General features: G+C 39.8%; 1 protein-coding gene and 1 pseudogene across 2 annotated transcripts in view; one reads left to right on the plus strand and one right to left on the minus strand.

Moving 5' to 3' along the window:
* DCAF5 (DDB1 and CUL4 associated factor 5) overlaps positions 1–26,836 on the plus strand; it is a 163,632-nt gene that overhangs the window by 82,133 nt on the left and 54,663 nt on the right. The gene's annotated exons all lie outside the window — the stretch shown is intronic.
* LOC138164307 (small ribosomal subunit protein uS5 pseudogene) lies at positions 5,778–6,673 on the minus strand (annotated as a pseudogene).

The following is a 26,836-nucleotide window of genomic DNA, read 5'->3' on the forward strand; positions in this document are numbered from 1 at the left end:
TAAGGGGGTCAGAATTGAATAGAAGGTAGAGCTCAGACTGGATCACATTGGGCAAATTACATTGACCTTTTAGTAATCACAGACTTCCTTAACTCAAAGCCATAGCTTTCAAACACCAGTGTTCTCCCTGAAGTAATGTGACTGTGACTGATAGAACACCAGGAACTCAGTTGAATTAAGTTTTTAGATGAGCTAAAGGGAATTAAGAGCTATATGATGCAAGTAGACGAAAGTGTTTTTACCAATAATGGTTTGTTCTTGAAGTCATGTGAAGCCATCATCAAGGACATATATGAAAGGAAAAGGTGAGACAGTTATGTATTGAGTGAATGATAACATATGGACAAATTAAATGTACATATAGCCAAAAAACATTAAGAGAACCAGAGAAAAGTCTTGAGTGTATTGGGTAGATCTTTTATTTTAAAATTTTGAAAATATATAATCCTTCAGCATGGATAGATACCAGTCTATACCAGTGAAAAGAGTGAGATCTTGGATCTGTTGAAATAATGACTGCTTGCCTGTCTCATTAACTCTTTGAAAACCAACTTAAGTACAAAGTAATATCTTGTGTACATAATGAAAGTGACCGCAAAATTCACACTAGCCATTCAGTGAACACTTATTTAGCACTTGCATATTTTATTAAGCATGTGCTTGGGGAAGAGACAGACAAATTATAGCTCTTGCCTTCATAAAACTTTGTTTTCTAAATATGACAACAGAATGAAGACATAAACAGATAATATAAAATAGAATTTAAGTATGCAAGAAAGATGCAAAATTCTGTTCAAGGGTACAAAAGTAAGATACTTTCTAACTGAGGTTAGAATAGGGTAGCTTTGTAAAGAGGCTGGCATTTAATTTGGATGATAAAGAATGTGGAGGTTTTCAGCAGGAAGAGATGGGGGTAAAGAGGAAGAGGGCAGGCATTTCACACTTCAGGACAAGGCAGGAAATTACAGACATATACAAGGGACAGTGAATGGATTGCATCTGGGAGACTATAGTATGAGAAGGCTAAAACTGTTGTGTGGCACCAGTTCTACTAATTCATTTAGTTTGGAGCAGATGAACAATTAAAAAAATTTTTTTGAGGGGAAGGGCAGGGCAATTGGGGTTAAGTGACTTGCTTATAACACTTGGCTAGTAAGTGTTAAGTGTCTGAGGTCAAATTTGAGCTCAGGTCCTCTTGACTCCAGGGCTGGTGCTCTATTCACTGTGCCACCTAGCCACCCCTGCAGATGAGCAATTTTATCAGTTATATGCATAAAGAACCTAGTAGTGGTGTGGGAGCCCAATGATAAAGAAGTTAGTTAGGAGGCTAGGGAATGTCTCACTCAGATTAATAATGAGGACCTCTAATTGGAGTGGGAGCAATGGGAATGAAAGGGAAGAGACAGTTGTGTGAGATGATCTTTGAATCAGGACTAGCCGGATGTGAGAGGTGAGGAAGATTTATGCTAACAGCAGGTTTCAAGCATAGGTGACCAAAAGAAGTAGCAACATTGATAGAAGAGGTGAAAAATGTCAGTTTTGGGGCTGGGGGAAGTTGTTTTTGACATGTTGAATTTGAGGTGCTGAAAGTACATGGTTGCGGAGAAGGAGATGGATGTCCAACAGGAAGTTAGAAATAGGCATTTGAAAATTCCAAGACAGGTCAGAGCGAAAGACAGAGATTTAGAAATCACCTGTATAGAAGTGACGCTCTGATGCCTGTTGGTGAATGAGAAGAAGATATATAGGGAAAGGGAAGCAGATGAAGGCCATAACCTTAAGAGACCTCAGCCTGTTTGCTTACAGAATTGAATGAAGAATAGAAGTAGTGTGGCTTTAAAAATATAAGTAAAACTTTTCTTTTTATTTTTAAAGGAAAAGCTAGAGAGGTAGCAGTTAGAATGGTAAAATGCAAACTTCTGGGGTTTTAGAAGCTAAGGGAACAGTGATTTGGGGAGGTGGTCAGCATGGTCAAAGTGTGTCATAGAAGCTAGAGACCGTCTTCCCAATTCTCAGATCCCTTTTCTGGCCCCAGTGATAGATTATAGTTGTATGTAAATTTTCAGAGTGCTTTGCTATAGGTGTCAAATATATGGAGAGGATTTTACAAGTGCCTTCACAAGGCTTAAAATAAATGAGCCTAGGGCCGGCCAGGTGGCTCAGCGAGTAAGAGCACAGGCCCCAGTGTCGGGATGACCTGGGGATCAAATCCGGGCTCAGATATTAGCACCACACCCAGAAATAACTGGCCGTGTAACCTTGAGCAAGTTACTTAACCCCGATTGCTTTAAAAAAATAATAATAAAAAAGTAAATGAGCCTGCCTGCCACAAGGCGGAGCTGTCCAGTCAGTTTTGAACACAGGCTCCCAAGTATCCTGGTGGAGTTTGCTATGCTACCATCTTATATGGCAGGTTTACGGGGAAACCCTGAGAAGTCAGAAACTCAGACTGGGGCAGGGATGGGGAACCTGCTGCCTCGAGGCCACATGTGGCCCTCTAGGTCCTCAAGTGCGACTGTTTGCTTGAATCCAAACTTCACAGAACAAGATTTCTTCTGTGGCAGGTTCCCTACCATTGGACAAGGTGGGGCTTTACTCAGCAGGTTAATGTTGAGGTCTCATCTTGTTCAATACATTAAGGGCTGTGGCTTCCATTATGGGTACAAGTTATACAGCAAGGTGTAACAGATCCAAGTTTTCAGTTTATAATCTGCTCTCTTTAAGCATCAGCCACTCTAGTTCTGAGCCTTATCTGTTCCTTATCTCTAAAATGGAGATAATACAGTACCCGCCCGGCTTTTCTCTTAGGATTGTTACAGAAACAAAGGAGATATAGATGTGAAAGTGATTTATAAAATACTAATTATACCAATGATATAGTGGTATTAATCATCAGAAAAAGAAAAAAAAACATTATTAAGGTTGCTATTTCTTGTTCTCTTCATGAACTTCTTATATGTTTTTAAATTTTTCTTTTTTTTATTATGGACTGCACAAACATGGACATTTTACATAGAATAGATAAGGGAGTTTATATATGAAACCATGAAAATCTATTACACAAAGTTTTTTAAAGAGTATTTATTAAATTTAGTACACAACATGTAGTATACCACACTGCCCTGCTTGTCTGTGTCCCCTTCTGAACTTCTTTCTGTTTTAATTGTGTGTATTTTTAAAATATCTCATGGTTGCTCTTTCATTCTTACCTTTTTTTACATCACTCACTGCCCCTGCCTCACTCTTCCCCATAACATTTCCTTCTCTACTCCAAAATAGAAAATTAAAGGCCTTTCTTGTAACAGACAATAGACTCACATATTAGCCATGTCTGAAAATGCATGTCTCATTTTGCTTTAGTAATCTTCTGGAGTCACGACAGCTCGGTTCATTAATCAGCATTCTTACAATCTTATAGTCATTGTGTAATTGTTCTCTTGATTTTGCTCGCTCTGCTCCAGGTCATACAAGTCTAATCAGGTTTCTTTGAATTGTCCCTTATATTCATATACCATAATTGGGATATTCTCACCTATGGTGTAGATCATAACCCTTCATATTCCTGCCAATCCTATGAATCTCATCCTTGTCTTCTCATAGATTTTTTTGTTTTGTTTTGGTTCTCCTTTTTGGAGGGGCAATTGGGGATAAGTGACTTGCCCAAGATCGCATGGCTAGTAAGTGTTAAGTGTCTGAGGCCGGATTTGAACTCAGATCCTCCTGACTCCAGGGCCGATGCTCTATTTACTGCGCCACCTAGCTGCCCCTCTCAACCCAGTGTTGAAGATGTTAGCCTAGTCAGAGTGTCATGTAGCAGAATAACTAGATGGTGCACTGATTAGAGTGCCAGGTCTGGAGTTAGGAAAACCTGAGTTCAAATCTGGCCTCAGACAAGTGTGTGACCCTAGACAAGTCACTTAGCCTGTTTGCCTCGGTTTTTCATCTGTAAAATGGGGACACACTGGAGACAAAAATGGTAAACCACTCAAATACCTTTGCCAAGAAAACCCCATGGATAATTCATGCCATGAAAATCAGACACGAGTAAACGACAGCTGGGTGGCACCATGAAAAGAGTGCCAGGAGTCAGGAAGACCTGTGTTCAGATTTGGCTTCAGACACTAGCTGTATAACTCTGGGCAAGTCACTTAACACTATTTACCTTAGTTTCCTTATCTGTAAATTGAGCTGGAGGAAAAAAAAGTCAAACTGTTCCTTTGTCAAGAAGACCCTAGATAAGGTTACAAAGAGTCAGACGTGGTGGAAAAGCAACTAAACAACAGCAAATACTGTTCTAGGACCTTAAGTAATCATCAGAATGTCACCCACAAACAGACAAAAATACCTCTGTTACCTATTATATAAGAGTATATATGTATAATGACAACAACTAGCATTTATATAGCACTTTTAAAATGTGCAAAGAATTTGACAAATCTTATCGTCACAACTACCCTGTGAGGTAGGTGTTACTATATCCCCATTTGATAGATGGAGAAACTAAGGCAAACAGAGGGTAAGCGACTTACGGTCACACAGTGAGTGTTTGGGTCTGGATTTCAATTTATGTCTTCTTCACTTCAGGGACAACACCCTAGTCCCTTCACCACCTAGCTCTCTCTTAAAAATAATAAAGGAAGAAGGAAGGGAAGGGGGCCTTTAATGATTTTATTGTTTTGTTTTGTTTCTTTTTTGGAGGGGAAAAGGCAAGGCAATTGGAATTACGTGACTTGCCCAAGGTCACATAGCTAGTAAGTGTCAAGTGTCTGAGGCCAGATTTGAACTCAGGTCCTCCTAACTCCAGGTGGGTACTCTATTCACTGCATCACCTAGCTGCCCCCCATTAATGATTTTAGAGCAAATTTTTAATCAGAGGATGTAAATCCCATTTTAGTTTGATAAGTACTCTAATATTTTTGTTTATAAAAATGCTTGTGAAAAATAGTTACGGATTTTAAAAATCATGTGCAATTTTAAATAGATGTAGCATAATAAAAGAATACTTTTGTTTATAGAATTGTATTTTATGCCACCATGACATTCTTTTTAAAACAAAGGAAAGGAAAATGAAAGCCATTGGACTGAGCACATTACCAAAGCTTTGCATTTTGGGCTTTTTAAACAGGATTTTTCCTCTGGTAGATTTATTGTCACACACCATTTGAAAATAAGCAAGATGCTTGCCATGTGTATCAAAAATTGCTGGTTGCCACTAAAAGAAAAAAACTTCACACATTCACTACAAGTACACCTAATTTGGAAAACTGTCCCAAATGAAAAAGTATACTTAGAAATCATATCAATAAATAAAAGAAGAAAAACTATGAAACAGGTTTAGGTTGTTTAGTCAGCTTACAAAATCTTTTTAAACTGTCCATTCTTATCAGATTGCCATTTAGTTATTAATTAGATAAATTTTTATTTATGCTAAGCTCTTGCTTCTTGATATTGGATTCCTGTGAGACAATCAGATAAATGTTGACCTCAGTAAAAAAAAAAAAGTGCTATAATTTATGTTATTGTTCCCTAAAGATGTCTTCCCATTTGTGATACATTCTCAGTGAATTGATCTGTAAGAAATGTTTTCATTTTTCTTTATTGTTTTGTCTATTCAATAATCAACCTATTCTTCCTTCTCTTGTTTGGAAACCTTTTCATTAAAATTCCTATTTTATTTTTAGTACTTACTATATTACCAGCTTTTTGTCTGGCCTTTCTTCTTTGGGATTTTTTTTTTCAAGATTTGCTTAGGTTTTTTTTTTTTTTAAGCAGGCATAGTTCAATTTATTTGTTTATAAAAAAAACATCCATGTGGTTGCCACAGCAGTTGCCTGGGTCCTCTGGACAGATACTCGAGCGTGAGTCTTCACAAGATGGTCGGTGAATTCCTGATAAGGAGACTTAGTGAACACAGTCTCCTTCCACAGGTCTGGGGTTAGATAGCTGTATGTTTTGGAGATGGCATCAAAGGTAGCTTTAGCAAAGTTGCTCAGAGTGGCAGCACAGCCTCTCGCAGAAGTGTAGCAGTCATCAATTCCAGCCATCATCAGGAGCTTCTTCGGCACAGGAGCTGAGACAATGCCAGTGCCTCTAGGGGTGGGGATCAGGCGTACCAGAACCACCCACATCGCCCAGTGACCTTGCAGGGTACTGTGTGAGGCTTGCCAGTCTTGTTCCCCCAGTAGCCACGTCTCACAGGAACGATGGACAGCTTGGCCAGAATGATAGCACCACGAATAGCTGTGGCCACTTCCTTGGAGCACTTGACACCCAGATCAGCATGGCCATTATAGTCACCAATGGCCACAAAAGCCTTGAACCTGGTACGTTGTCCAGCTCTAGTTTGTTTCTGAACAGGCATGATCTTCAGAACCTCATCTTTCAATGAAGATCCCAGGAAGAAATCTATGATTTCAGACTCCTTGATAGGAAGGGAGAAAAGATAGATCTCTTCCAAAGACTTGATCTTCATGTCCTTGACTAGCCGGCCCAGCTTAGTGACAGTAACCCACTCCTTGTCTTCGGCCTTTTCTCCCCGGGCCCCGCGGCCTCGACCATGGCCCCCACTGCTGAAGCCACCGTGGAAGCTGCCCCGGCCTCCGACGCCGGGGCCCCCAGGGCCTCCCGCACCTCCTACAGCACCGGCGTCATCCGCCATTTGGTGTTCACTAGAAATAGAAGCTGTTTTTGTTGTTGATGCTGGGGTTTTTTTTTTTTAGATTTCACTTTTATTCAGTCAGTCCTGCTTCTCAATTTCCAGAATATACGGTGCACCTACTTTCCTTTCCCCTCTACTGCTTCTAGGACCTAACCTTTTACCTTCATTGGTGCTCTCAGCCCTTCTCCTTCTCTTTTCAACCTTCTGTATTATTCCTTCTCTATTCATTCAGTTTCTCCCCTCTCCCTTCCGGGCCCAACTATGTCCCTAATAAGTGCCAACCTAGTTAGAGTCAGAGCCATTGTGATTTGTGAAGTACACCAGTACCCCATGACATCTTCAAAGGACAGGACCCGGATAGTTTTGATAATAGTTGGCTACTTGCTATCATTCTCATTTCCTGTCATCACCTCACCTGATGAGAGTCAACAAGACATTTATTAAGCATCTGTCATGGGCTATGTATGTGCTAATTGCTAGGGAGACAAAGGCAAAAAAAAAAAAAAGAGAGAACAGGACCCTGCCCTCTAGGAGCTTACATTCTAACAATGAAGACAGCATATAAGTAACATGATACATACAGAGCAGATGAAGGTAATATGAAAGGAGGAGCGTGTTAATAGCTGGGGGATCTGGAATTCAAACTGAGTCTTGAAGGAATCCAGAGAAATTAAAAAGTACAATTGACAGGGCAGAACTCTCTGGGCTAGGGGACAGCTAGAGCAAAGGCACAAAGAGGGGACACTCCTACTATTGTGCTGAATTGGAGTGAATTGGAATAAGGTATAAAAAAACTAGAAAGGTAGAAAGGAGTCAGGTTATAAAGAGCTTTAAATTCCAAACAGATTACTTTGTATTTGATACAGGAGTTCATTGAGCATGGGCAGATCTGTATTATAATATATAGTCACCTTGGCAGCTGAGTAGAGAATGGATTAGCGTGGAAAGAAGCATAGGAAGGGAGACCAGTATTGCAAGTCCAGGCAAAAGGGGATGAAAGTCTGAACTAGGGGAAAAGGGAATGCATCCAAAAGATGTTGAGAAGGTCTTAATGACAGCTTGGCTATGAGGTGACTGAGGTTTGGGGCATGGGTGTCTGAGAGGATGGTGTGGTGCCTGATAGGAATAACAAAGTTCAGAAAAGGGATGGGTTTAGGGAAAGGATAATGAATGCTGTTTTGGACATGGTGAGTTTGAAATACCTATGGAACATCTAATTCAAGATGTTCAAGAAGCGTTTGGAGATGTGTGACTAGCTCAGGGCTGGTTATCTAGATCTGGGAATCTTCTACATAGAAATGATTAATAAATCCGGGGGAGCAGAGGAGAATACCTGTTAAGATAATATAGAATGAAAAGAAAAGGGGGCTCAGGACAGCCTGAGGGACACCCTCAGTTGGAGAGTATAACATGGATGAAGACCCAGCAAAAGAGAAGGTGATTAGACAGTAGCTTCAGAGAGTGACTACCTGAACAGTCAGGATCTGTGGGCCAAATATTTGTGTCTGCCCAGGCAGCCTAACCCCATGGGCTCATCTTCAAAACCGTAGAAGCCACTGAGGTGCTCAGATCAAAACTTGAGTTTGTTGTCTCTGCAACAACAGGGAATCTCTGGGCCAAGGGAAAGACTCTGAAGTAAATTTAAAATAAATTAAAATAACAATAATGCTAACAACCAATATTTAGATATCTCTCCAAGGTTTGTAAACCATTTTGCACACATTATCTCATTTCATCTTCACAACACCCCTATAAGTCTGGTGCCTTTGTCATCCCCATATTAACAAATCTTTTCACCTTACTATGCCTCAGCTTTGCTCTGATGGGTGATGGTGTGAAGATTAATACTGTATATTAATGGTATTGTGATATCTGTCAATTTGTGTGACTAGGCTATAGACTGAGTCACATTACTTAAAGATATTTTGATTTTGAATTTTGGTTAAACTCTATAGCTAACCCCAGTCAGGCTTAAACCATAAGGACTATAGAGGTCTTATTCTCTAGGATGGAAAGGAGTTTACCACATAGTCTGTGACTGTGATTATAGTTAGAAAGCCTTAGCAGTGAATCATGCCCTAGAGAAAATGTGCTGTAACAGAATTCATTCATTGTCACAAGTCACCAAATGACTTATTTCCCAGGAAAGTTTCCATTTCAGGCATGCAATAGACTGTACTTCTAGAAAAAACAGTCTGTCCTAAATGGTTTTTTTTTTCAGAATTTATTTATTTTTAGTTTTCAACATTCATTTCCACAAGATTTTGAGTTATAAACTTTCTCCCCATCTTTCCCCTTCCCCCCACCCCAAGATGGCATGCATTCTGATTACCCCTTCTCCCAGTCTGCCCTCCTATCCTCCCCCTCCCTCTTATCCCCTTCCCCCTTTCTTGTAGGGAAAGCTAGATTTCTATATTTTTTTTGATATTTGTTTTTTAAAACTTTGAGTTCCATGTTCTCTCCCTTTATCCCTCCCCACCCACCCTCATTAAGAAGACAAGCAATTTCATATAGTTTATACATGTGTAGTTATGCAAAACATTTCCATAATAGTCATATTGTGGAAGACTTAACTATATTTCCCTCCATCCTATCCCACCCACCCTTATTCTATTTTCTCCTTTGACCCTTTCCCTTTTCAAAAGTGTTTGCTTCTCATTACCCTGTCCTCCAATCTGCCCTCCCTTCCATCATCCCCCCTTATCCCCTTCCCCTCTACTTTCCTGTAGGGTAAGCAGCCAAATTGAGTGTGTATGTTATTCCCTCCTAAAGCCAAATCCAGTGAAAGTAAGGTTGACTTGTTCCCTTTCACCTCCACCTTCTTCCCCTCCATTGTAACAGTTTTTTCTTACCTCTTTTATGTGAGATAATTTACCCTATTCTATTTCCCTCTCCTTCTCCAAATATACCCCTCTCACCCCTTAATTTTATTTTTTAGATATCATCCCTTCATATTCAGGTCACCCTGAACCCTCTGTCTATATATACATATATATTCCCTTCAACTACCCTAATATTGAGAAAAGTCTTATGATTTACAAATATAATCTTTCCATGTAGGAATGTAAACAGTTTAACTTTAATAAGTCCCTTATGATTTCTCTCCTGTTTACCTTTTCATGCTTCTCTTGATTCTTTTTGTTTTTTGCTTTTTGGAGGGGGGAAGGTAGGGCACTTGGGGTTAAGTGACTTGCCCAAGGTCACATGGCTAGTTTTGTGTGTGTGTTAAGTGTCTGAAGCTGGATTTGAACTCAGGTCCTCCTGACTCCAGGGCCAGTGCTCTATTCACTGTACCACCTAGCCACCCAGCTTTCCTTGATTCTTGTATATGAAAGTCAAATTTTCTGTTCAGTTCTGGTCTTTTCATCAAGAATGCTTGAAAAAGTCCTCTATTTCATTGAATGTCCATTTTTGCCCCTGAAGTATTATACTCAGTTTTACTAGGTAGGTGGATTCTTGGTTTTAATCCTAGCTCCTCTGACCTATAGAATATCATATTCCAAGCATTTCAATCCCTTAATGTAGAAGCTTCTAGATCTTGTGTTATCCTGATTGTGTTTCCACAATACTCAGATTGTTTCTTTCTGGCTTGCTTGTGATATTTTCTCTTTGACTTAGGAGCTCTGGAATTTGGCTACAATATTCCTAGGAGTTTTCCTTTTGGGATCTTTTTCAAGAGGGGATCAGTAAATTCTTTCAATTTTTATTTTACCCTCTGGTTTTAGAATATCAGGGCAGTTTTGCCTGATAATTTCTTGAAAGATGATGTCTAGACTCTTTTTTTTGATCATGGCTTTTAGGTAGTCCAGTAATTTTTAAATTATCTCTCCTAGACCTCTTTTCCAGGTCAGTGGCTTTTCCAATGAGATACTTCACATTGTCTTCTATTTTTTCATTCCTTTGGTTCTATTTTATAATTTCTTGATTTCTCATAAAGTCATTAGTTTCCATTTGCTCCATTCTAATTTTGAAGGAATTATTTCCTTCAGTGAACTTTTGAACCTCCTTTTCCATTTGACCAATTCTGCTTTTTAAAGCATCCTTCTCCTCATTGGCTTTTTGGACCTCTCTTGCCCTTTGGGTTAGTCTATTTTTTAAGGAGTTATTTTTTTGAGTATTTTTTTGGGTCTATTTTCTTGCATCACTCTCATTACTCTTCCCATTTTTTTTCTTTCCTTCTCTTACTTGATTTTTAAAATCCTTCTTGAGCTCCTCCATGGCCTGTGACCAATTCATATTTTTCTTGGAGCCTTTGGATATAGGAGCTTTGACTTTGTTGTCTTCTTCTGGTCGTGTGTTTTGATCTTCTTTGTCACCAAAGTAAGATTCTACAGTCTGATTTTTTTTATGCTGTTTGCTCATCTTCCCAGCCAATTACTTGACTTTTGAACTCTTTGTCAAGGCAGGACTCTGCTTCCAGAGTGGAGAGTGCTCTGTCCCAATTTTCAGGGGTTTTGCTCAGCTGTTGCCTAAGCACCTATAAATTTTCAGTTCTTCTAAGGTGGTATGATCAAAGGAGAGGTGTTTACTCCTCTCCTGGCCTCTGCTCTGCTCTGCGAGTGACTATAAGCACTCTTCTGCCTTGGAACTGTGAGGGGGCTCCCTCTCCACAGCTACCACAAATCCTCCCACACCAGCGCTTCTCCTCATGCCAGTACCACCACTCAAGATTACAATCTAGATCTGACCCGAGTAAAACAAGAGAATCCTGCCTCAGTGCCAGCAAAGATACCCTCTGATCAGCCGCTTGATCCCCCCACCATCTGTGGACCTGAAGCTCCAAAAGCAGCCACTGCTGCCATTGCTGCTGATGCCACCACCACCCAGGACTGGGACTGGAGCTGGACTGTGCCTTTGCTCTCACCCAGGTCCAACAGAGTTTACCCACTGACCTTCTGCTTTGTCTTTGATGTTTGTGGGTTGAGAAGTCTTGAAACTACCACAGCTGCCAGTGATTCAGTCCCCTGAAGTCTGCTCCGGCCTGGTTGGACATCAAGACATTCCCTCCTTTGCCCTCTCTTTAATTTTTGGCCTTTGTGCAATTTCACATTTGACCCTTCTGTTGGGTTAGAATGTACTCATTTTCCCTACTGCTCCTTTTCTATCTTTTGCCCATGGAAAAAAGCACATTCATTGGCTTTAAGCATTTCATAAACCTTTAACCCAGAAAGTTTGAGGAAATCCATATTATTGGGCTTTGTTTAATCCATGTGGCACTCTTGGAGAGCAGCAGCTGAGTTACTTAGTCATGGTCATGGGTGTGAGAATCTGAATTCATGAGTCTAATGCTGGCTCTTCTGTTGATTCTCTACATTGTCGTAGACAAGTTCATATTCCTCAGCTTCCCTAAATTCAGTCTTTATTACCATCCTGTGAAAGGGAGAAAAGACGTATTCCCCTGGGAGGATTGCTGTACCAAGTGATTTTCTAAATGCTCTTTTAATGTGTGGTTACATTAAAGGAACACCAAAAACTATTTCCCTGCCAGATGTCGTGGGGAGGGGAAGTGAATGCATTTATTGCTTTTAATATTTATAGAAATAACCTAATTTAAATTAATTTAGACCAGTCACTGACACTGGTAGGCCTGTTGTTCTATTTGGGTAAAGATCAACACTGCCAAAGGTATTGGTAACTCTTGGTTTTCTCGTTTCCTTAAATGAAAGAAAAGCAGCCGAGCACACCCTGAGGCAGTGCTGCCGAATGCTGTATCCTTAGCTCTCTAAGAGGAAACCAGGGGTTTTCTTCTCTCCCAAAAGGAGTGTTAAGAAGGACAAAAGACAAGAAATTCCAGGCCTTGTTTCTGGAATGTGGATCTGACCATAAAACAAACATGGGATTGAAATCACATAGTTATGCATCTATAGCTGGAAGGAACCCCAGAGGCCATCCAGGCTAGCATGCCCATTTTGCCAGTGAGGAAAGTGAGGCACAGAGGGCTGAATGGATCGTTGTCATTTACCTGAGATTTTCATTGAACTTCCCTAAGCCTTCCCACCTTGCCCCCACCCTGCCCCACTCCATTAATCATCTTCAGTTTTATGACCTAAAAAACAAAAAAAGGAACTATTCCAAGATAGAGTAGCTTGATGCAAATAAGTACAGTGTCAGCTGCAACCAGGAACATCAAAGGAATCTCATGTCATTTCTGCATGAGATACCCTCCCTCCAGGACATTGAGAAACACTTTGGTACGTATATATCCCTGTTTAGTGCATCATTTGTTATTTGTAGTTTTGGTACATTGTAGGTGCTTAATAAATATTTGTTGAATACATTTATTAAGTGCCTACTCTGACCTTGAATTGTAGGAATGGTCAACTGCAGACAAGAGAAACACAGATAAAGATGTATGGGATACTTTACTTTGGCAACCAGCTGCTTTTCTTTGAGAGGAATAGATTTCTTAAATTCAAGTAGGAAAGTGTTGAATTCAAGTGGTGGGGACTGCCGGTCTTTTTTGAGACAGTGTCCCCGTAGGCTTGCCAAGAAGAAAGATTACTATGAATTATTTCTGCTTGGGAGGTAGAATGAATTCACTTTCCTTCCATATCAACAGAAAATAAGAAAAATCCAGAGACTCCCTTGAAAGCTGTAGAATTATGCCAGGTGACCATGGGTGGGCTGAAAATAAGAGAGCGGTGTATATATGAGTAGGCTTGGGCTATAACCATAGGATTGTCCTGGACAAATCTTGGCTTCTCTTTAACCTGCTTGTAATTCGGAGTAGAAATGCTTATTAATATACAAATGGAAGGCGTGTTTGCCAGTGACCTTTTCTTTCTTGGAAGGTTAGTCCCCACTGAGTTTACTTATGCTCTTTTGAAAGCTAAATTTGTTTTTGTTCTCTCTTATTCCTACCCTTCCCTGTGATGACCAGAAGTTAGTTGGTTTGCATATAAGTGACTGATCTTATATTGAAAGACTTGAGTTCTGACTAGTCCTGTGTTTGAGTAATACCTTGTGCCTCCTTGGTAGATATTCAGCTAAGAAAATTACTGTTTTCTAAAAGCCCTATCATTTATTTCTTGCACGTGACTGTAGACTGAGTTTGGACACAGTCTAGACTGTGGACTTGGATCCATTGGCAGAATATATTTCCTTTCCTCGGTGATTTTCTTTTCAGTCCTATGAAGTGTAAAATCAGGTTTAGACAAGGAAAGAGTGGTTGTGTTGTTTCTAGAGGTATGTAGAACATTAGTGTATCCCATTTTCTGCCAGGTGTGAGAGCTGTTTTAAGAGAGATACCTTGAATAGAGACTGGCCTAGGAATTAAAGGGTTGACATTGACCAGTGGGCTTAGGGACAGCTTTGAGTACAGGTAAAATAAATAGATAGGTCCTTCTTTTGTGGTATTGTTTCAGAAGTTCTAGAAAAGGTTCCTCCTGCCCAATAAAATTTTTCCTTTAGATAGTTTGTATCAGACATTTTACCATTATAGAGATTATTATTTTTTTTTACCTGAGTTTTTATTGACCCTTAAAATGAAGATAACTTTGGGGAGGGGTAGCAGACTAAACTTTGCCAATTAGATGATTGGATGTAGTTCTGAGAGTAGGTTTAGAAAAGAGGTAGGAGAGAGAGATCTGCTGAGTTTATATGTGATGGAGTTCTACCACATTTTAGGGCTGGGAAGAGAAAGTATTTAACATAAAGATTCTAAAGATAAACTTTGAGTGGGTGGGACAGGGGTTTAGGGTAGGCTCTAGGATGCTTTTTGATCACATTTCTAAGATTAGGATAACTAGGTTTGTGGAGTTTTATGAGGGAGACTTGTTTTAGGGGATGGAATCTTGGTTTAATCATAGCCTTAGAAGATAGTAGTGATTGACTTAAAGAGGGCAGCAGCTTTTTTTTTTTTGGTGACAAGACCACACATGAAAAGCAGGAGGCTGGTACGAACAGAAAGGAAATAGTGATGTCAGGAGAAGTTTGAGATGACATGTTTTCCCCTTGCCCGCTAATTTGAACATCGTAGACCATTTATAAATATTCATTGCTTCACAAACTGATTAAACTCACAATATGCTTTGATTTTCCCTGACTCCCTACTGAGAGACTGTCATTCGAGATTAATTCCCTTTAGGTCTTCCATAACCTTTTCAATTTTTTCATAGTATCTTTTTTTTTTTTCGCTTTTTGGAGGGCAGTTGGGGTTAAGTAACTTGCCCAAGGTCACACGGCTACTTTGTGTGTTTGTGTGTTAAGTGTCTGAGTCTGGATCCGAACTCAGGTCCTGGTCCTCCTGACTCCAGGGATGGAGCTCTACTCACTGTGCCACCTAGCCACCCCTCTTCATAGTATCTTAAAGAACTTTTCAATAAATCTACAAATCTGGATTTAAATGACCTTTCTGCCTTAAGATTCCCTACTAGTTAATCGAGCCATCAACAAGCATTTATTAATTGCCTCCTATATAGCAGAAGCTAAAGATAAAAATAGAAAAATATAATAATCTCTTCTCCCAAGGGACTTACATTCTCTTAGGGGAGCTATGTACATGTATAGATATATACAAACTAAATGCAAAAGAAATACAAGTAGTTGTAGAATGAAGGGCAGCCCTTGGGTGAATCAGCAAAGGCTGTAATAGTGTAGTAGATAATAATATTTGAACTACCACCATTTATTTTCTCTTCCTCCCACCTTCTTTCCCACTGGAAAAAAAAAAAAAGAAAAAGAAAATCCTTATAACATTTGCATAATCAAGTAAAACAAATCCCTACTTTGGCCTTGTCTCATTCTGCCCTTAAGCTCTTTGCTGGGAGTCCTGCTTTCATCTGGCCCTCTGCTATTCTGGTTCAAAGTTCTTTGTCATTACAATATTGTTGTTGGCATAGATACATTGTTCTTCTGCTTCTGTTCACTTTGCATCAGTTCACACAAGTCTTTCCAGGTTTCTCTGAAATGAACTTAAAGTATTTTTTGTCTTTAGGAGTCCTTTACTCTTTGTTTACTTGAGCCCCTTCTTAAAGGAAGAGAGGGATTCTTTGAGGTATAGGCAAAGAAAAGATGCATGCCAGGGATGGGGCACAGTTATCACCAAGGCATGAACACAAGAAATGGACTGCAATCTATGAAAAATGGAGAGAAGACTTGTATGACTCACCCTTAAAGAATGAGAAGAGGAGCAGCTAGGTGGTGCATTGATCCTGGGGTCACAAGGATCTGAGTTCAAATCTGGAATGAGACACTTAACACTTTACTAGCTGTGTGACCTTGGGCAAGTCACTTAACCCCAATTGCCCTACCTTCCCCCCTCCAAAAAGATTTAAAAAAAAAGAATGAGAAGAACAGTAATATAAAATGAATCAGGAAAGATAGGTTGGGACCATTTGTGAAGGGCTTTAAAAGCCAATCATAGGAATTTTTATTTCATATTCCCTAGAGCAGCACTTAACAAAAAGTCTTTCACTAGGAACCTGTAGGGACTACAGAGTTTCTGCAGAAGATTTAGATGAACTTCAGTGCTGCAAGTAGACCTTTTTACTTAGCATGTTTACGGAACAACTACATGTCTAAACTAAAGACACCCAGGAAATCATCAGCTAATAGACCCTTTCAGTAGGAATTGGATTAACCCCTCCAAACCAGGGTAGCTGATCAACCTCTTCTTCCTCTGGGCTGGAAGCCACACCTTCAAAATGGGAAAAGAATACATCTGGCTACTGTTACCAGAAAGCCTTGGACAAGATTGTGTCCAGACCATGGCAGGAAGAGGCTATAATAATCTAGTAAAGGGGGGGGGGGGGGGGGGGGGGGGAGTCACGGAGTCAAGATGGTGGAGTAGAAACAGGACCTCCACGTGACTTAATACCTCCGGCAGATGAGAAAACTCCAGCATTTGGTATGAAGCTCCCCTGTCTGGTAGCAGAGTCCTGCTGTGGCAAAAAGCCCAAAAGTCAAGTAGTCGAGTGGCAACATGAGCAGGCAAAGGAAGCAAAGCAAACAGAAGAACCCATCATTAGACTCCTATTTTGGGGACAAAAACAATCAAAGCATGGAACAGGAGGAAGACAGTGAAGTCAGAACTCCTGCACCCAAGGGAAATACAAGCTGGTTACAGGCCATAGAAGCAGATGAGAGAAGTGGAGGAAAAATCGGGAAGAGAAATGAGAACAATGCAACAAAATTAAGAAATGAGAGTCAACAGCCTGAGGAAAATAACACCTTAAAAAACAGACTAACTCAAATGACAAAAGAGGCTCAAAAAGGTAATGAGGAGAAGAATGTCTTAAAAAGCTGAATTTGCCAGATGGAAAAAGAATCTCAAAAGCTCAATAAGGAGAATCATTGCTTCAGAATTAGATTGGAGCAAATGGAAGCTAATGATTTTATAAGAAATCAAGATGCTGTTAAACAGATCCAAACAAATGAAAGAATAGAAGGCAATGTGAAATATCTCATTGGAAAAACCACTGACCTGGAAAATAGATCCAGGAGAGATAATTTTAAATTATTGGACTACCTGAAAGCCATGATCAAAGAAAGAACCTAGGAATCATCTTCCAAGAAATTCTCAAGGAAAACTGCCCTGATGTTTTACAACCAGAGGGCAAAATAAAGGTTGAAAGAATCCATCCATCACCTCCTGGAAAAGATCCCAAAAAGAAAACTCCTAGGAATATTATAACCAGGTTCCAAAATTCCCAGATCAAGGAGAGAGTATTACAAGCAGCCAGGAAGAAACAATTTGAATATTGTGGAAACACAATCAGGATAACACAGGATCTGGCAGCTTCTATACTGAGGGATTGAAGGGCTTGGAATATGATATTCCAGAGGGCAAAGGAGCTGGGATTAAAACCAAGAATCACTTACCCAGCAAAACTGAGTATCATGTTTCAGGGGAAAATTCAGTGGAATAGAGGACTTTCAAGCATTCTTGATGAAAAAACGGAGTTGAATAGAAAATTTGACATTCAGATACAAGAAGCAAGAGAAGCATGAGAAGGTAAACAGGGAAAAGAAATCATAAGGATCTTATCAAAGTTGAACTATTAACATTACTCCATGGAAAAATGATCATTGTAACTGGTGGAGCTTTTCTCAGTATGAAAATAGTTGAAGGGAATAGAAATATATATATATATATATATGCATATATATATGTTTATATCAGAGGGTATATGGGCATATGAATACATATGCGAATATGTGTGTATATATGTCTACAGGTATACATAAATAGAGGGCACAGGACCAATTTAATAGGAAGGGATGATACTTAAAAAGTGAAATTAAGAGGTGAGAGGAATATAATGAGAGGAGATGGGGAGAGACAGAATGGGGTAAACTATCTCACAAAGAAGAGGCAAGGGAAAATGGTTACAATGGAGGGGAAGAATAGGAAGGCAAAAGGGAATGGGTCAGCCTTATTCTCATTGAATCTGGCTCGGGCAGGGAATGACATACACACTAAATAGGGTATCTCACCCTACACGAGAGAAGAGGGGGAAGGGGATGAGAGGGGGAATGATGGAAGGGAGGGCAGGCTGGGGGGGAGGAAAGTTGGAAGCACCCACCTTTAAAAAGGGACAGGATCAAAGCAGAGAATAGAACAAGTGGGAGGTGGGATAGGAGGGAGGGAAATATAGTCAATCTTTTATAATATATCTGCTATGGCATTGTTTTGCATTAGCTACACATGTACAACCTGTACTGAACTGCTTATCTTCCCAGTAAGGGTTGGTGACAAGGGAGGAAGGAAATGAATCTGGAAATTAAAGTTTTAAAATCAAATGTTGAAAAAAAAAATATATATATATATACTATTATTAATGGTATTTTACATGTAATTGGGAAATAAGATATACACATATAGCTTAGAGATCCACCAGCATGCCCTACTGGAAAAGTTGAAGGGAATATGGGAGAAGATATGGGAGAGAGCCGATTGGAGGAGGGGATATTCTGTGGGACTGCTGTTTTGGGGCATTGGGTAGGGGAAAAATGGGGAGAAAATTTGTAATTCAAAATCTGGTGGAAATGAATGCTGTAAATCAGAAGTTGTTAAAACACTTGAAAAAAATAATAATCTAGTAAAGATTGTACCAAGGACTTGGCACATGGTGATTTTAAGTTCTCTTTGAGACTCCTGGGTCCATTTTTTGAGTGCAGTTCATGGGATCATGACCCTTCTGTGGTTCAGAGCAACTCATTTGTTATATCCTCAAGGAGAGGGTCCTGTTCAGGCAAGTCCTAAAAGAAAACACTCATTAGTTCTCATCCCTGAAGTCACAGTCAGGGAGATACTGATCAGGTAGTTCTTGCTGTGGAATCAAAGATTGTAGATAGGGAACAAGTTATCTCAGAGAAGGTACAGGGTACAAGAGAGGGGGAGCTAGGTGGGAGAAGGGAGCATAGCTAATAAATAGATGGCATGTTAGAGAAAGACTAGGTCAGAAAAAACAGGGATTTCTCCATATTATAAGAGAATCCATTCTACCTTCATGACACCTATATGCTTATACAGCTGTCCACTCTGATACAGGCCCACATCACCACTTACTTGGATTATAATAGCCTTCTGGTCAGTCCATCCTTCACTCAGCTGCCAAAGTGATTTTTCAAAGCTTTGGTCTAATCTTGTCTCTCCTCTCTCCCCTAGTCCCTTCCCTCTATACTCAGTAAACTCCAGTGACTAATCCCTGCCCCCTCCAGGATGAAACATAAACTCCTTTGTTTGACTTTTAAAGATCTTTACAAACTAAACACCTTTCCAGTATTCTTGTATTTTGCTTCCTTTCATGTACATACTATACCAGTCAGTCATGTTGGCCTTCTTGCTGTTCCTTGCATTTGGTAACTTCATCTCCACTCTCCATGCCTTTGCAGTGGTTGTTGTCTCATGCCTGAAATGCTCTGCCTTTTTGCCTCTTGGGCTTCCTTTAAGACTCAACTTAAATATAGCCTTCTACAGGATCCTTTTCTCAGTCATTCAAGCTATTATCTTCCATCTATACTTTACATATCTTGTTTGTACCTAATTATTTCAAACATTTTTGTTCTCAAGAGCCCTTTATACTCTTAAAAATAACTGATGATTCCAAAAAGCTTTTGTTTATTTTGGCTATATTTGTTGATATTTACCATACTCTAAATTAAAACTGCTAATTCAAAAATATTTCTTTGTTCATTAAAAATAATAATAAACCCATTCATTACACATTAATATTTTTTAAGAAAAATAACTACTTTCTAAAACAAAAATAATCGGTGAGAAGAGTGGCATTGTTTTACATGTTTTTGCAAATTTCATTAATATCTGTCCTAGTAGAAGACAACTGAATTATCTATCATATCGACTTCTGCTTTCAAACTATTGCTCTATGTTGTTTGTGTTGAAGTATATGTAGAAAAATTTGCCTCACACAAATATGTAGGTGGAAGAGGAAAATTTGCCTATTTTAATAGTCAAATAATGCTTTAGTACTATTATAAAAATAATTTTGACCTCACAAACCCCCTTTTGTGGTGTTGTGGACCCCCAGATTCTTCAGACCATACTAGGAGAACTGCAGGTTGACCTGTTGTCTCCCCCATTAGAATATAATTCTTTGTAAGTCTGGGTTTTTAGCCATTGCCTTTGCGCCTACACTCATGCTGTTGAACAAAGGTGGAGAAAATCTTGCAACTATTCTGATGGAGTCCACTACAAATTTGTTGTATAACCCCAACTGGGCCCTAACTGCTGCTAAGCAATCCTCCTACACCTCTTTAATTAACTCACAATCCCACTCTCCACAGCAGCTCTTCCAGATTTTTTCATCCCTTCTCAAACCTCCCATGGCTCCCCCAGTCTCCCAAATGAGAACTTTACCTTATATTTTATTGAAAAAATTATTGGAAAAAAAAAACATTCTCCGAGAGCTCCATTTTCTCCCTTTTCCTCATATCACTTTTATGTCTTCCCCCGCTATCTCCTCCTTCACCCCTGTCTCACATGATGAGGTGGCCCCCCTTCTCACCAGAGCTAATCTTTCCAGGAGATTGCCCTTTTCCATCATCCACATTCTCACTTATCCTCAATTTCTCCCTCTCTACTGGCTGCTTCCCTGCTGCCTTCAAACACTCCTGGGGATGTCTGCCATCCTTAAAAACTTCACTTGAACCTTTTATCCCTGCTAACTTCGTTACCGTATCTTTCCTGCCATTTGTGGCGAACTTCCTTGAAATGGCCATCCACAATAGATAAGCCCAGTGTTTCTCTTCTTAATGCTCTTTCTGGTCTCATTATTCATCTGAAACTGCTCTCTCCAAAGTTACTAATAATGTTGGATTCATCATATTTAATGGTATGTCCATAATCCTCGTTTTCTTAACTTCTCTGCAGCCACTTAACACTGTCAATCACCCTTTTCTTCTTGATGCTCTTTTCTCTCTCGGCTTTTAGGACCCTGCTCTCCCCTGGTTCTCCTGCCTTTCTGAGCACTCTTTGGTTCTCTTTTTCTGGATCTTCATACAAGTCACACCCTATAGAAAGCCCCCAGGGTTCTGTACTGGTTCTCTTCTCGCTTGGAGACTTCATCAGATCTCTGTGCTAATGATTCTCAGATCTACTTATCCAGGCCTAACCTTTCTGTGGACCTCCAGTCTTGCGCTATTGGGCATCTCAGAGTGGCTGTGCTGGAGACATCTAAAATTCAGCATGTTCCAAACTTGAGCTCATTCATTGTCTTTCCCACTAAACTCTCCCTCCTCCCAAATTTCCGTGTTACTGTTGGCATCGCCACCCTCCCAGACCTCTGGTATTCATTTTCAGCTCTTTGCTCTCTCATCTCCCATGTGCAGTCTGTTGCCAAGTGCTGTCAATTTCACTTTTGCAGAATCTCCTGAATATGCCTCCTGTCTCTCTTGTAATAATGCCACCCCCTGATACAGGCCCTCATCTCCTCACACCTACACTATTGTAACAGTCTGATAGAGGGTCTGCGTGCCACCAGTCTCTTCCTGCTGTAGTCCATCCAAATTGCCAAAGTAGTCTTCCTAAAGCTCAGGCCTAACTCTCATTCCCTACTCAGTAAGCTCCTGTGCCTCCCTATCATTTCCATGATTCAATATAAAATCCTTTGGCATTCAAAGCCTTTCATAACCTCGTCCTCTTCCCCCAGTCTCTTTTCAGTCTTCTTACACTTTATACGTCCCTGCCCCTCTGCCCTCCGATCCAGTGACACTGGCTTCTTTACTGTTCTTTAAACAGGGCATTGTTCTCTGTCAGCTCTGGGCATTTTCACTGGCTGTCCCCCGTGCCTGGAATGTTCTTCCCTCTCGTTTCTGCATCGGCTTCCCACACTTCGTGAAGTCTCAGCTAAAATCTTACCTGTTATTGGAAGCCTTTCCCCGGCCCTCTTCATTCTGTTGCTTCTCCCTGCAGATCACTTCCTTTCTGTCCTGTGCGTAGCTTGTTTGTGTCTGGTCTCTCCCGTTAGATCGTGAGCTCCTAAAGGGCAGGGCGCTGTCTATGGCTTTTCTTGGTTTCCCCAGCGCTAAGCACAGTGCCTGACGTTGATTAATAGGTACATGAAATGACATGAGCAAAGTTATTAAAGCAATAAAAAGTGGTCCTTTTATGGGGATAGTGAGGTGTCTAAGGTGACTTGATCATGGTATTTGGAAAAGAGTCGTATGAGATTAAAGGACTAGATTGTTCGGTGGAACAATATGTATTTAATGTGTTACGCCCATTTGAGGGGGGTGGTTTTGGGGGTGTAGATAAAAAACTCAGTTTTGGACATGATGAGTTTGAAATGTCTCAGGAGCATTCATTTTGGTCAGTAGTTGACAATGTGAGGCTGAAACTCAAGGCAGAGATCAGGTATCAGTATATTGAATCATCTTTGTAGAAATGACAGGGATGCTGAAATACTATATAAAGAATTTAAATTTCATTCAGCTGTTAGTAGAGAATTAAAAGTAATCCAAAGCGAACTGCCTTCTGTGATCTTGTTACACACTCAGATTCTCCCAGGTAACTAGAAGTAATGATGTCGTAAGGAAACACACCATTTCTACTCACCGCTGTTCCTCTGAAGCCCCTACTGTGCTCAAAACAAAGCTAGACACTAAAATGAAGTTACTAGGGATTCAGAAGTTCCTACATAAACCTCAGCCATATTTTCCCCTCTAGCGCACTGAGTGAGAAGAGTGGGTAACAGTTTTATAAATTTGGGATAGAGACATGCTGAGAGCAGCACATAGCTGCCAACTGCCAGTTGTAATGTTACTGATTCATTCAGGAACATTTGTACCACATGAAGCTGCTTCTCTGCTAACTGTTTATCTACTGCTGGGCAAGTCCACTTCTACTCCCAAATTCCTGATACTGTGATAGATTCTCTTAACTAATAATTATCCTTAAAAAGTCATTGATAAATTGTTATACTATTATATCTGCAGCAGTTTCCTTTAAGACAAAGAACTGCCAAGGTCATTAGGCCGGCTTTCTGGACAGTGCAAATAAGCCCAGCCAGCTCTTCCACTGACCAGGATTCTGTATCTTCCAGCCAGTTTGTTATCCAGGGAATTCAGCAACAAATCAGCTTTAGAGCCTTTTATTTCCCCTTGTTTTCATTTCCCTCTCGTACCAGAAAGAGTAGCAGAGAATAACAGCAGGCAACTCAGAGTTTCACTTGTCTCACCCTCTACATAGCCCCAAAGGGGCCATGTCTGCTGCTCCTTCTCTATACAGCCTATATTGTCCATTCCTGTCTCTTCTTGACCACGCCAGCCTTCACAGGCCCACATCTGTGTTTCCTGGTGCTTTAGTGACTCACTTTTCCATTATGAGATAAAAATCCCATGAGCTCCAATGTCCAGCAATCTCCATAGTTTTTGAACAGTTATTTACCATTTTATTAATTTTAGTCTCTAAAGCCTTAAACAGTTACATAAAAGTGAGCTGAAAGGACCGCAATACCCAGAAGACACACAGGTGTTCCTCAAACCCATTCTCTCAACATTTTGGGTCTCTGAAAACTGTTTCTTCACGCTTGCGTTTTATAATTTTTATTAAATGAAAGTTCTCTTCCCCTTTCAGCCACTAAACCGTTCACATACCAAAGTCTTTTCAATCAGTCAACATGTTGTTAGTTCTTAAGCTCTTACTATGTGTTAGCTACTGTGCCTAGCATCTGGGGATTCGAAGAAAAAGAAAAAGAGCCCTTGCCTCAAGAAGAAAGAGAGAAGGGAGGGGGCAGGGAGGAGAGAGTGGGAGAGAAGGGGGAAGATAGGTTTAGATGATTGGAAAAGGCCTCCAGCATGAAAAAGAAGTTGAACTGAGCCTCTGAAGGAAGGAAACCAGGAAGCAGAGGGTGAAGTAATAAGCATTCCAGGCATGGAAGTCAGGAATATCCCTTGCTTGGAATCTGGGAATGAAATGTCATTGTTCAAAGAACTGTAAGAAAATGACCATTGTGACTGGATTGTAGAATATGTGATGAAAATAATGTGTAAAAGACTGGAACGGTGTGAAGGAACTAGACTTCGGCCTTTAAAACACAAGCAGACGATTTTATATTTGATCCTGGAGATGATAGTCACTGGAGTTTATTAATTGTCTCCATTTGGGTCTGAGTCTTCATTTTGTGATTCCTGAACCTGTTACTATTTTTATTATGTCTATAATGGATGTATTTACTATCTCAGTCTTTTTGCTTTTGTTTGCAATATCTCTGTGCCCCAATACAAATTCAATGTATATGTGTACACACATGTTTATATGTATATGTACACATACACACATAAAACATGCATGTATTATATATAACATGCATGTATGTAATATATATTGCAGTCCCATTTAGAAATTGTGTAGTCTTTTTATTTTATTTATTTTTTTTAAGCAATCAGGATTAAGTAACTTGCTCAAGGTTACACGGCCAGTTATTTCTGGTTGTGGTGCTAAGTATCTGAGCCTGGGATTTGATCTCCAGGTCATCCCAACACTGGAGCCGGTGCTCCTACTCACTAAGCCACCTGGCCACCCCTAATTATGTAGTCTTTTAACTGTAGTTTGTCTAGCAGTTTAATTCTGTATTTTCCCTTAATCTTTCTGTTAGACTTATACAAAATTAAAAGAACATTGAAATTTCCTGTCACTATAGTTCAATTGATGTTTTTTTTTTAAAATGAATTTAGTGCTACAGCAGTCAGGGCACATAAGTTCATTATTGATATTTATTTGTATTCAGTTTTCCTTTCAGCATAATGCAATTTCCTTGTTAATCCTTTTTTTGTATTTTGAATGTTTGGTTTTGCTTTGTCAGGTAGCATGTTGAAACCCTTCATTTATTAGATCTGTTTGATGATAGTAAAATTTCTTCCACTCTCATTTTAATTCTGTGTTTAATTCTTTGTGTTTTTTAATGTGTTTCTTGTAAGCAGCAGATTGTGGGATTTTGTTTTCATATCCAATCTGTCTCTCATTTTTTCATTTTATTGGATTGTTGAATATTTAAACTTATGAGAGATAAGTTTATATTTTCCTCTATTTGTCCCTAATACTTTACCCCTCCTCTTCTCCTGTAAACTCAATACTCTGTTACTTTGGTTATTTTAGCTTAATCTTTTTTTTTTTTTAAGGCACCTATATTTCTTCTGTTTCTCTTCCCCTCACCCTCTCCTCCTTGCCTCCCTTTTGTTACCTGTTTCCCTGTTTTTTGAGTTTTGCCTGTAAATTTATTTTTCTTGCTTTTATCCAATTATTTAATTCTTCCCTGCCTTTTTTCCTCTCAGTAGTCAAGTAGGATTCTCTTTCCTTTCCTCATTCTCTTCATTATTTAACTTCCTTTCTATTCTAGACTTTTATTCTTTGATTCATGGTCCTTATATTTATTTAATCCTTTATTCTCTGTATATATCATAGAATTAAAACTTTTGAGGTGATTTTGAGTTCTGTCTTCTTGAACAGTTTCTATTATTGTCTTGTAAATCTTACCCTCTCACTTCCTTTTTTACTCTTGTGTCTTATTGTTAGAAATAACAATTCCTGCAGGTGATAGGGTGGATATTGCCCCATGGTAGGATTCTTTTCCTATGACCTTCATTGTGCAGTTCATTATTGACCTTTGACTTCTTTTCCCCATTTGCCTCAAAATTTCTTCCCTGGGTCCATTTTCCTCAGGGTGTCAATATCTCCCAGAGTTCTAATTTTCCTTCACCTGAAATAGTCTAAGCGGTCTTTCTAAGCACCAAACCGTGCAGATAAAACTTATTGTAATAACTTATTGCATCTCTCTTTATAGGATAACTCTCTTCTTCCATAGGAGGAACATTCATTAGCAATATTCCCTCCCACCACTGAAATAAGGTTTTTTCTCATTCCCTCATTTTTGCCTCCTCACTCATTCTCCTGTGGACTCTCTTCTTCCTGAATGCCAACAGGAGTTAACTTTCCCTTCATTCTTAGCCTTTGACTTGATTAGGGTACATCCCACATACCCTTCTATCTTCTTCCTCCCTTCCTCCTTTTTACGTACCTTCTCATTTTGTAATTTAGTCTCACCAAAAACACCCCGAAACATTGATGTACCTCTGGGTTGGGAGTTTTGAGGTTTAGTCCATGGAATATATTTCAGGCCTGTTTCACCTCTTTTACCACTTCTGCTTTCATGCTTGTCTCCTGTGTACATTTAGAAACAAGTCTCTTAATGATCTTTCTGTTATTTTGTCAGCATTTTTATCATCCTTGGTTGTTGTGTTTAACCTTCTTTTATTTCTGTTGTCTAGGGTGTGTGAGAAGTAAATAATCTCTTCCAAGTGTGGTTTTCTTTCTGCAAATGTTTTGAATGTCAGGGCGGCCAGGTAGCACAGCGAGTAAGAGCACCAGCCCCAGAGTCGGGAAGACCTGGGATCGAATCCGGGCTCAGACACTTAGCATCCACCCAGAAAAACCTGGCCGTGTAACCTTGAGCAAGTTACTTAACCCCAATTGCTTAGGGGTGGCCAGGTGGTGTAGTGATTAAGAACACCGTCGATACTTGGCACCACACCCAGAAATAACTGGCTATGCAACCTTGAGCAAATTACTTAACCCAGATTGCTTTTTAAAAAAAATGTTTTGAATGTCTATTATTGAATGTCCATCTTTTTTTCATTTATGGTTAGGCTCAGATTTTCAGGGTACGTCAATCTGGGCTGTATCTTGAGTTCCGTTGTGCTTTGGAACATAGTATTCTG

Source organism: Petaurus breviceps, unplaced genomic scaffold, assembly GCF_028583685.1.
Source record: "Petaurus breviceps papuanus isolate PSGF00001 unplaced genomic scaffold, PetGlider_PUasm1.0 189, whole genome shotgun sequence".
Taxonomy (NCBI): domain Eukaryota; kingdom Metazoa; phylum Chordata; class Mammalia; order Diprotodontia; family Petauridae; genus Petaurus; species Petaurus breviceps.